Below are 12772 nucleotides of genomic sequence, written 5' to 3' on the forward strand. Positions count from 1 at the left end.
ATTTTGTTCTATAACTCTGATTTTTTTTTTTTTTTAATAAAAAAGAAATATTTGCGTTCTTATGATTTACCCAAATATTTAATTTTGAGGGCCATTTTCAACGAGTTGTAAATAACTCACTATTTACTCACTATAACTCATTAATTTAAATTTTTAATCGTTTTGAGGTTGGTACTTTTTTTCTTAAAAGCCTATTAAAAATATGAGAAAGAAATATGTAAATTTTGAAGTCGAATATAATTTTGGATTTACTGTCAGTTTCGGAAATTAGTGGCTAGATGCTGTGGTTAGACTAGCTAGATGCTGCCCTATGAACATACAAGAGCATCTAGCCATAAAATGTTACCAATAAAAAAATTAATTGAGTTATAATATTTTTTTCATCTGTTTTACTATCTTCCGGAGTGTACGTATATAGACGTTGAAGGAGCCGGCTTTGTAGTCGCTCGGTAAATAAATACAGACGATCGTTAAGCATATCGTCTTGGCAAGTGACAAAAGTCTTTTAAAAATCATGTTCAATCGAGCTTTTTTTGCTTGAATTAGGATTTATTGGAGTTTACAATCGCTTTGAAGTGGGCACTTTCTATCACAGAAGCCTATTTAAAATATAAATGAGAACTATTTGAAATGTTAATGACGTAAGGAACGCGGACTAATTTTTAGCGGTCATTCCATTGGCTTGTTTCGATCATATGATGTCGATATGACAAGTAGGTAGAACATACCGAGGTAAGATACAGATGGTACAGAAGTTAAGTATACCGTCTCGATATATACAGATGAAGACAGAGTTCTTAATCGAGGCACTGGTGTTATGAAAGTAGCTTTTTTCTTGTGTACTAAAATATTTAGGTCTTGATTTAACATTAAGACAAAGTTCCATGATATAAATACCCGTCATATCGATATATCTACCAAAATTTGAATAAGGGTAGGTCGGTAGTGTCTCTTCGTAATCGCTCGAGAGAATTTACCTTCAACTATACCGTCATGGTGAAGGTATGACGTCCTTATCTTCCCACCATAATCGAGGCCCTGGTCTTGGAGGGCTAGAGCGTCGCAATAGATCTTCACAGGTCGCAGTGATGTTAAAAAGGAGCTTAAAGCACAGCACTGACCCGCACCTCTAAGAATAAGAATGAGATTAGGTATCATTGTTACATAACATTATAATCCAAACTACCCGCATACCTTCCCGAAGAGTATCGTGTGTATATCGTGGAGACGTGGAGTAATAATGATATGATGTGATATAGGGACTTGTAGATAATGGAGATTAGATTCAGCCAACAAGATTGGATGTTGGAATTACGGGAGCTAAGATGAGCTCATGGGGAAGTTGTCTAGTACATAATAAGTAGATAATTAACTGAGAACTCGCCGAAGAACATTAACATGGCTAGTGGCTAGGGATAGTCGTGTAGAAAGTATTCGTAAGTTGTAAAAACGGTAAAAAATAACACATAAGCATATTTTCATGTTAACAAATTACAACACAGATGAAGAAAATTTTAGAGAAGGTAATATAGAAGTCTAGGCATGTACAGGGCTTACGACCTGTCGTTGGCTGGTTTAAGTGGCCACTTTACACACTGTGTAACATACACCATTTTGCCTATGTTTAATACATATTTCTTCAATTCTTCCATCTGTTGATTTTAGTGAAGTTTCGCATTATAAATAAATTGTTTATGTTTTATGAATTTATGTATGTGTATGCGCATGGGTGTATGTACGTGTGTATATATATATATATATATATATGTGTGTATGTATATATATATATATATGTGTATATATGTGTATGTGTGTATGTATATGTATCAAAATGTGTATACGAGTAAGTTTATATTGTATTAGTCTGTGCTCTCTATTAATTTGTTAACTACTATAATATATTAGAATGTAATTGCCTAGCTTGGAACGGGGTATGTACCCTTGTTAGCTGGGCAAAGTGAACGTTTATTTTTATTTATTTGTTTATTTAATCCAATATAAAATACAAATACATAGTTAACAAAAATGTTAATATAATAGGTAGGTACATTCAATATATATATGATTTTTTATGGATATAGCCACTCCACTGGCCCACAGGCACGTTCCGGAGTGTCAGTGTACTAAACGTAAAATTGTATTTTTGATAAAAGGTGTAAATAAATAAATAAAGAGCTGAAACTTTTATTGTTGCGAAGAGATTCATTTGATCGAATTATTTCACATACTAGGCAATGCCAGAAAACATATTTTTTAATTTTTAAACTTCTTCTTGAACCAGTTGGAGTTATTACAATATTTTGAGTTTGTCTAAATGTAAATGCCTAGACTTCCATATTCTTCTCTAAAATGTTCTCCATCTCTGTTGTAATTTGTCAATCTTAGTGACTCCCTAAGGGGCGAAATCCAGTCTTTTGTCTACGAACATTTTGACAAACTTAAAATATTATAATATTTTTATGTATGCTCTAATAATAACAATAATAAAACAGTATTTTTTATTAACATTATATTTATTTAAAATAAAAAAATATTTACCGTCTTAAAACTGGGAAGCTAATCGTAGTAGTGAGGCGGTTTAGTACTTTAAAAAAAATAAAATAAAAAAAAAATGTTTTTCAATTAAAAAGCTAATTTGAATGACAAATTGTTATTTAAAATACAAACATTTAACGATGTATTAAAGAAATAAAAGAACGGTAAATTTGTATATAACCACGTAACAACTTTTCTATGTCTACCGGTTTTGAGACGTGTCCGTCTCTTCATCAGGACAGTAATTACACTTACATGCAAATTCTACAATACACCTTCGCAAGTAGTACAATCAATTTAATTCATTTAATCACTAGTCAATGAATGTTTTAATATAGTCCAGTTTAAGATAATCCATTGTGATATTGGCCCTAGTAAATTCATACTCCTCGCTTCATCCCCACCTCCCTTTTTTTAAAAACTATATCTTACACAAGATTAAACATTTTTAGAAATTTTTGAACACAAAGTTAATACTTTATATATTAAAAGTATGAAAAAAAAATTGTATTATTTTATTTATTTGTATTTATACTTGCAGACCGGCGTAGCATGCTTATTGAGAAAGTTAATTTCTTTCAACAAATCAATAAAATAATAGGCGTTATTTATTACTTAGTTTCAATACGTCGGCGTCGGTGAAAAAATAAGGGTGCGAGGTGTAAGACTGATCATTTCACCCTCCATGTAACAAAAATGATCTAGCTCTGCTATTCCTAACGTTCTCGCGGCCGTAGCAACAGTTATAAAGCGTTTTTTGCGAGCGATCTCTTCGCACGCAATTCCGTTCAGAATACCAGCCCAGGTGCCAGTACAGGAACTATGAAATATTTTATCGCACCCGAGACCTCTTGCCCGAAAGGCAAACTCGCCGGCTATTAGACCACGAGGCGGCAAGAAATCCTAAGAGGGTTTAATTTCAATATTAGTCTACAAAGATTTTGAAATGCTCAACAAATTGGCAATATACTGTATTCAAATATTTAATAATAATATAAAATATTGTTTAACCATTATATAAGCCATAGAATTAAGAATAGTCCAGAAGGAGCGTAGAATCATATTTGAATACATCGGACTGTGTTCAATAATTCCCCCACTTAGACACACTTTCGCCGCGCGCATACGTTAAGTCGCCGGGTAATGTTGCTTGATGGGAAAAAATATATAATCATAACACAAATGTAAAGTTTAAAAAAAGCAATCTGTTAATTTCTCTAAAATTTTAGATAAATAAAGGGTCATTTAATAAGAGTAATTGAATTAATAAACGAATTGAATTAATGAACTTTGAACTTAAAATATAGAACAAATTTTATTTTTACACAAATCTGATATTTTTATAACATGCTAAATAATATTTTATGTCTTAAAGATAATGTCGTTCAAATGTCCCCCACGGCGTTGTTTAATCCGAGGTCTAATTTTCATTAGTTCTTTTATTAAATGAGCAACGTAGGGTAAAAAAAATCTACCTTGGCAACACTAACGAAATTTCCATTTTGTTTCTTCGACAATCTGACAGATGGAAAAATAATTCAATTTTTAAGTAATTCATTTGCTACTTAAACATTCGTTTGTAATTTACACATGAAATGTGATTCCATCCTGTTTCTTTAAGATCCCAGCAGTATTTCTACACTTTAAAAGGACACAACACGGCATAGTTGAATTTGAATCAGGAGTTGCGTACTGAGCGACGTCTACAAAGAAACTAATGGGGCAAAACGTAAACCTACTCATTTATGAGTAGTTGAGTCGCCTTCTGTTTGATGTGCGTATGCGGTTTCTGGACTATTCTTAATTCTATGATATAAGCATATAATGTGATAAATACAAAAAATAAAACTACGGTATTTATGGTTAAATGGCGAAAATATTGTCTTTAGCAATTCCTTACAATCTGACTAAAAACAGGTACACAATACAATAATAATAAAAAATATTTAAAAAAAAAAACAAATGAATAAAAAGTTAACACAAAAAGTAAAAACATTACATAGGATTATGGTGTCAATTGCACTATACATATTCAAATGTAAAAATATTTATAAAGAAAAGGGTTTGCTCATATTAAATCAGCAAATAAAATAATGTACTGTTGACTTTAAATTCATAAAATAATTAAGGGGTTAAATCAAATAAAAAACTGTACACACTGTGTAACATTCACCATTCTGCCTATGTTTAAACATACATATTTCCTCAACTCTTGCATCTGTTGACTTTGGTGAAGTAAAAGAGCTGAAACTGGTAAAAGAAGAAGTATAAAAATTAGAAAACTGTTTTCAGGCGTTGCGTAGTAAGTGAATCGGATTAGCTGGATGAATATCACCCAAATGATAAAGGATTCAGCTCTTTTAGTTCACAAAAGTCAACAGGTGGAAGAGTTGAGGAAATATGAATGTTTAAACATAGGCAGAATGGCGAATGTTACACAGTGTGTAAAGTGGGCACTTAAACCAGCCAGTGACAGGTCATCTTGTCTAGCGGTGCCTTATCAGGTCCCCCAATGTTGGCGATCACTACAGCGAAAGCATCTTGGTCCTGCGCTACTTCGAGGCCAGGAGCACTGCTTGGATTTACTCGCTTGATTCCTGGGAACAGATGACCAGAGTGGTTTTCCGTTGCCTTCTCTGGTGGATTTTTATGTCGGGGTTACCTTCCCTTAGCTGGTTTGTTCTGATTTGGTAGCAGAAACTCGCCTTTCATCCGCTCGTTATCTGCCGTTGTGAGTGTTATCCCATTGCCCAGGTTTCGCGATGTGGACGCTAACAAGTTAGTCTTGTCAGTAATTTTGCCGGTGTAATGCAACTGGGCATTCGCAGCATTTAATAGAATCACACCCTCCAGCAAGATGTGACTCACTGCGACCCTACTGACAGGTCATAAGTCCTGTAAATGTCTAGACTTTGTAAGATTTACTTTTTACTTATGAAAAGATGGGTACAACTCGAAACTGGTAGAGATAGAAAAATCGGTAAGTGGTTATGTACAAATAATAACTTCTATTTAAATAATACATGTTTTAATTGGTATACTATATACCAATGTTTACAGTCATATACATTGTTAGGTGGAAATGTAGGAATCATGTTGATGATAGATATAAGATAGGTAATATAAAATTGTACTCGATAATATGGCAATTATATTCTATACTCTGGATTGATCACATAACCTTTATTTCCTATTATTTTCTAGGAAATATATATTTGCATTCTTATAATATACCTAAATATTTTAATTTTGGGAACATTTTCTTTTGGTCGTTAATAACCGTGTTAGCAAATATAAAACAAGTTGTGGTAGGGCAGAGTTAGAACCTCAGACCTTCTGATCAGACGTCCACGACACTACCCACGGGACCACAGCCTGTCTCATTTTTATACTTATTTGTGCAGGTAATATAAAATAAGCAATAAAGTGGAATATCACTGTATTTTCCATACATGACAACATTTTTGCCATCCTGAACTTAGGTGACCTTTAACAGCCAGAAATATGACCTCATTTGTAAACAAAATATGTATTGAGACGCATAAGCAGTTGAATATATAATATAATAAAATTGAACATTAGATACAAGATTTATAAATTAAATATCAATTTATAAAAGCGGCCATGGATACTTTTTCTTGGGTTTAGGAAGTATTCAAACCTGCTGAAAAAAATGCTTTCTTTTTTTCTTTAAACCATTTCAATAAAAAAAAAAACATTCTACTTTTTATATTTTAAATAATCGATATTAAAAACAAATAACTTTTTAAGTATATCTTCCCAAATTTCTAATGATTATTGTAGAATGTAAGATGGCAACATAAATAAATATATTGCGCAATAGTTATAAAAGTATGCTTTTTTTTAAGGAATTTATTTGTATATTGTTGCATCAAATTAATTTTTGAAAACAGAGTCAGTGGATTTTATATTTTACATTCAGTCAATTCAATTATTTTATAATCTCAATATTGCAATGAAATTTTAATAAAATGGGATAAGTACTCTTGCAGTAAATTGATTATCAATTATGAATTTGATAATTAAATCTGTTAATGTTATATATTACATAATTTTTATTTGATAATTATATCTGTTAATGTTATGTATTACATGAATTTTATTTGATATTTTTATCTTTTATTTATTTTTTCACATTTTAGTTGTCAAACGAGAAAAGCCTTGTTGAATAAAATACAATGGTAAATATCAAGATCTTAAAATAAAAGAAGTCCTGAATTAGATTACAGTATATTAATTCAATAATTTAAAGGTAAAAAATTTAAAGGTAAACAAAAAACTACAATGTTTTATTTTAACAATCTCGAAAAATGTACAACAACAATGGTAGAATAATTTGACAGTTTGGAAAGTAAGTGTTTATTTTCTACGATTTATAGCTGAAACATATGTTTGTCAATACGAAATCTTTGGAAAACACTTACCTAACAATTGTTGTATGTTATTTAATCAATACACGCACTTTAAACTTTAGTATCACGCACTTAAACAATTTTCAAACAAAATTATAACCTCAAACAACAATACAAAGCAACTGACACATGGAATATCAAGACAAAAAATTATATCAGCTGTCAACACAAACTAGCTAAAACATGTGAGTACTGCCATCTAGCGATTTTATACGATATAATAACATTACTTCGCTGTAAAAGTTATTCGAAAGCTTTTTGTCAATAATTATTATTTTGTCTGCATTATATACCCACATTTTAATAAAGTTCCGATACCTAGGGCATTAAAATAACTAATAAAAAAAGTTAAAATTCGCATTTGGGTACATTTTTATTATAAACAGGCGAAACCCATAATGTTTTTTATTTATTTTGTTAGGTAATCAAATAGTATGTTCCTACACAAATATTATCAATTTATTTGTTTATTAATGTAGGACACTCATGCACCCACCAAACAAAATGTAAGATAAGAAATTAAAAATATGTTCATAATAATAAAGTTAATTAAAAATCTGTTGCTCTAAATATTTCTTTGATTTTTGACCTAAATTTACATACATTGTCATAAAAAATTTAAGCCTCGGTAAATCTATTTTTATATTGGTCGCATATTATAGGCATTGTAGATTATTTCAATAGTTGTTGACGCGGTATCTGTGTAAAACAGAAGATTTTGTCTCGTCAGTCTAGATGGCACACAGAATGGAAATCTTTCAAGTAGATCAGGAAATACATCTTATTATTTATTAATTTGCATATAAAAAACTGGTTTTATATCATTTTTCGATTTTTCTTATATATATAATATTCGTTATTCATATTTTTTTTTTATTAAATTGAAAACCTACTATACATAATTTTATATAATATTCCCAAAGAGTTTTTAAAAAAAACTCATTTAGGGACATACACATAACAATATTTATTTAAAGACGTTTTTATATTTTAAACTATAACATTATTTACAAAAGCAGAATAAAAATTATGATACACTACAAATTAAAAGGGTATGAAAAATATTAATAAATACTAAGATCTGGACTTTTTTTGGTGTAAGTCTTTCTAGATTTAAACAAACAGCCACAAGCTACGACGCTGTCTAAATTCTTTACGAATGACCTAAGCCCCTCCCAAAAAAAAATACTGCATATAGGATTTTTTTTAAATCGCTTTCTTCGCCTTGAAACATTTTCTCGATATTTGCCCGATTACATAATTTTCAAAGGTCATTTTTCAATGTTATAACGTTCATAAATATTTGGGGTATAAAAATATCCCATTAAGCGTTGATGGGAGCTGGACTAATTTCCCCATATTAAAAAAAAATATAGATATAAAAAGTATATTAAAGTTTGTAATTTAAAAATAAAAACTAACAAAATTAATTGGAGAAAAAAACATGTTGCAAATAAACAATTAAATTGTGTTGCTTTTTTAAAAACTATCGAGTAAGATTACCTACATTTGATTTGATCTATAAATTAAAGGAATATAGATTTTTAAATACAGGCAGAATGGTGAATGTTGCAGAGCGTAAAGTGGCCACGTAAACCAGCCAATGACAGTTCATAAGCCCTGTAGATGCCTAGACTTCCATATTCCCTTCTCTTAAATGTTCTCCGTGTCTATTGTAATATATTAAAAATAATCATTTACTTTACTTCTTTTGGTGCAACTGGCATTGTATTACAACGAAAACGCTCTAAATTTTGAATTTATCTGCTTTAATTTGAATTTAATAAATAATATGCCCATATATTTTATGGTAGGCCAAATGTTAGGTGACCGTTCTAAAAAAAAACGTATTAAACCGACAGATTATTATCTATCTGTGGGGTTCATAGCCCATTGATCGATGACACACAGACGTGCAACCATTTCAACTAAAAATATAGCTCGACGACCAATGAAGCAAGTACACAAGCAAGGCCTGCAGTACATTAACATCGTTCCTACCATGGAGATATGAAGAACGTGACTTATAAAGAGACCACGGGGCGTGGTAAAGTCCAGTCAGTCTAGTCAGCCCAAACAGTCAGCTCAAGCAAGTCAACCCGGTCGTGCAGCAAATCAGTTCTAGCATGTAGTCCGAGTGCAGCTATTTCAACTGAACGTAGTTATGCAGAAAGCAGCCAGCCATAGAAAAGTGACACTAAGATATTAGCACATTAGTGAAAAGAGTGAATAAACAAATCCACAACAGTTAGAATGTTTTTGATTTTTAAAAATAATAAACAGAGAATATATTCGTTTTTTTACATTACAAACAAGAATTTAATTTTGTATTTGACAAGTTTTAATGGTTAAGATTTTCTAGTGCTGTGGGTGCTTTCTGCAAATTGAGAAATACCGTTTTTGTGATTGATACCATTTTTAGAAGGTAATTAAAACAACTTTTTGTATGAAAGCGGTCTGGCTGTTTTTAGCAGAACATAAAATTGAGCTTACTGCACCCGATAACATCAAAATCTCATTTTTTCAAAATTGTGGACTGGCTGATTTCTGCATAACTACGTTCAACTCGTCATCGCCGTAACACTCGCGCTATATAACTCAATTCATTATTTATTCGCCATTTGATAAATACGCTTACACAGCAACCTCGTGTCTTCTGTCAATCTCAAACTGGGGTAGGAGCTCCACCCTTCAGCAAACTAATTCCTACGTATCTTGTGGCGGAATTTTCAGGGGACAGAGCGGCGAACGGGGACCAACAGCTGCAGTGCCCGTCTGCGGAATGCCGTGTCGCTACATGTTACACTCTCATTCATGAAAATGTAACACGTCAGTAAATATTTTTTGTCACTTCTTTTAATATCTGGAACCAGACTGACAATCGGTCAAACGCGGCAAATCAGAAAAACTGGCGCTAGGTGCCGGCTGCCAGCCCTGGACTTTAAAACTATGGACTGGCTCAATTTTCACGCATCTCATCCTGTTCAATTTTAAGTCACAAAGATTTGGCGAAAGCGATGAAACCAGTCACTGGTTATTCCAAATTTGTGTCTCGTATAATTTTATTTATTTTTATTTTATTTATTTCGAATACAAACAGATGTACAGGTTAAATTAATATATATTTTTTAAAACTGTATAAAATGTATGCATAGTAGGGCCTGCCATCCAATTATATATTATGTATTCACTAAATAATACTGTAATAAAGCGACGACGGCTTAAAGTTCAAACTATAAAAATAATAAGTGAATATGGAATTGTATTTTGATAAAGAGTGTGAATAAATAAATAAATAAATAAATATACGATATATTATAATAAGATAAATATGGACAAAACAAGGAGATAATGGAAAGGAAAAGAAGGAAATTAATGAGGAGTGGTAAAGGATGATTGAAGGAAAGTAAGAGTGGAAAATTGCATTTGATTTAATGATTTAATGAATTATTAATGAAGAGCATGAATCAAGCCTATTAATTCTCTTCTGTACATATTGTATGGAGTGAAATATATAAAGACTATTAATTTTTTTGTTAAATGTTTCACATATACGAGGGATCGTAGAATGTTTCCAATGATAATATAATTATGCATGTGGTATTATATCTATGAATACATTTAAATTGCATGTTTTTTATTACATTTTTTTTTTGCACCACAACAGGCCAGGAGGCCTAATTACAGTGGTGAATTACATAACAGAGCACCCAGGCTTGAGAAAAATCACATTTTAATTTTTGGGTTCTCACCGGGAATCGAACTCGGAACCTTCCATGCGTGAGTCAAGCGTCTTGACCACTACACCACGGAGGCCGCCTATTTATTTGACGGACTTATGCAGTCCATTCTAACGATGGTAAATACAATTTCTTATAATAAATGCAGGCACTAATAAAATATTAAAAAAACTAAATAAAATTCAAGCTAGGACAAAAAAATCTAAAATTACTACCTCAAGACAAGATCCGGTCTATCTTAGTGAATTTTTAAATCTATAAAGACTTACACCAAAAAAGTCCAGATCTTGTCTCGAGTTTACAATACGACACAATCGGGACATTGGTGCATGCAAGCCATAGTTTGTGCTGTGTTGATCGAGGAACAGCACATTATTATTTCGCAACGGGCGAATCGAAACATCGAATCCCACTAGTTCCAGTAACGATGGTACATCAATTAAGCCATTGAGCAAATTAGACATAAATATGGAGTCAATGTTATTTCTACGTTTTTGTAGACTTGAGAGTGACTTTGACTTTTCTTGGAGTTTATAATATCTTTGTTGAATTACTGAAAAATCGTCATTTTCGCCATAGGTTACTGCTTCGGTATATCATTTTGTGGCACATTTTTACCTTTTTTTACATGAGGAAGATCAGTCTTACGCTGCAAGTACCATGAAATATTGCAGTGTAAAACCACCTTCTTGGGACTAAATTATCGCGTTTAAATTTACCACATGAAAAATTAATATTCAATCTCAACCATGTCGGCAATCCAACCCGAGATCTCTTGCATCGTAGGCAAACGCGTTTACCATAAGACCGGACTTAATACACATGTTGAGCCTAAATATCCTTAGAAATATTTATACTTTCGTCTCTAAAACGTCTGTTTTTTTATATTTGCGTCTGGAAAATACAATTTTCGAATTATCTCTCTTCCTTCTTTTACATAAATATAAAAGTTCATTAAAACAGCTAAATAATTACTGGGAAGCGATAACGAACGTTTACATTTATCTTTTCTACTATCACTACCAACCTTGGTATTACAAAACCAGCTCTACTGCCCTCTGTCGTTACGTCTTTTTATAAAAATATTATGGCTATGGCGAAGAAAAAAAAATTAACGGTAATTTTTAGTTTTTTGAGTGGCAACATTTCAAAGTGTTGCGATTCAAATTTGCATTATAGGCATAATATATCATCTCATACGTCAAATGATCTGGCGCATGCGCTCTTATTGCTTCAAATTTTCAAATCATAACCGCAAGATGGTTGTCAGTGTTCCCATAACTGTTAAATTTTAATTCGCGCTCAATGTCAAATGATTTACTTTTTTATTTTTAATTTACAATTTACTACTCAGTTGAAGTGTACAATCTACTTCCATTATCCATAAGGACAATTAATAAGTACTCACAATATCAAATTGCTATTAAGAAATGGATAGTGGAGGTGGATTGCGCACGGATCGATGAGTGGATCAAGCCGAATAGGAAAAAAATTGAGTACTGTTTGTGAAATTTGGTCTACAGGTCTATATAAATTGGTTTTGTTTTTTATGATTATTTAAATTTATATTGCTTATTATGCTAATGATAATTAGGTTAATTAAACTAATTACGTTTTTATTTTATTATTATGTTAACTTTGTTAAATAAATAATTTAAGGCATGTTTTACTTATTGTAAAATGTTTCCCTCGGCACGGGACACCCTATTGAGGGAACATTATTCTGTATAAAAAAAGAATACAAACATTATAAAAGTATAAATAAATAAATACGTTTTGTGATAAAAAGAACCTCATAATGATTTAGAATTTTAATTAATCGCAATTAAAGTAAAAAGTTCTCTCTTGAACATAAATGTTGTCACGTTCAATGCGTAGATATGTGTACCATGAGATACAGGGTACATGTGCCCTTAATCCATGTACTTAATTACCTTAAAACTCAAAGATACAGGGTCGATAGTGTATCTTCGTAATCGCTCTGCAGAATTTATCTGTAACTTTACCATCATAGTTAAGGTATGGTTTTCTTATTTTCCGATTCTAGTCGCCCCCCCTGATCTT

At 31.6% G+C, this 12772-nt stretch overlaps 1 protein-coding gene across 2 annotated transcripts in view; it reads right to left on the bottom strand.

Annotated features, from left to right (window-relative positions):
- The window catches only part of Ntan1 (N-terminal amidohydrolase 1), a 292280-nt gene extending 282436 nt beyond the window's left edge, over positions 1-9844 (bottom strand). Inside the window, exon 1 of one of the 2 annotated variants that reach the window (XM_088229063.1) lies at positions 9607-9844. The gene's annotated coding sequence lies outside the window, so the exon portion shown is untranslated. Of the gene's footprint in view, positions 1-6980; positions 7108-9606 lie in introns of those variants that run through there. The other variant, XM_088229061.1, reaches the window with a different exon arrangement.
- Positions 9845-12772: the final 2928 nt, after the last annotated feature.

This window comes from Micrasema longulum, unplaced genomic scaffold (genome assembly GCF_059751315.1).
Source record: "Micrasema longulum isolate JH-2025_06_02 unplaced genomic scaffold, ASM5975131v1 h1tg000632l, whole genome shotgun sequence".
NCBI classification, from domain to species: Eukaryota; Metazoa; Arthropoda; class Insecta; order Trichoptera; family Brachycentridae; genus Micrasema; species Micrasema longulum.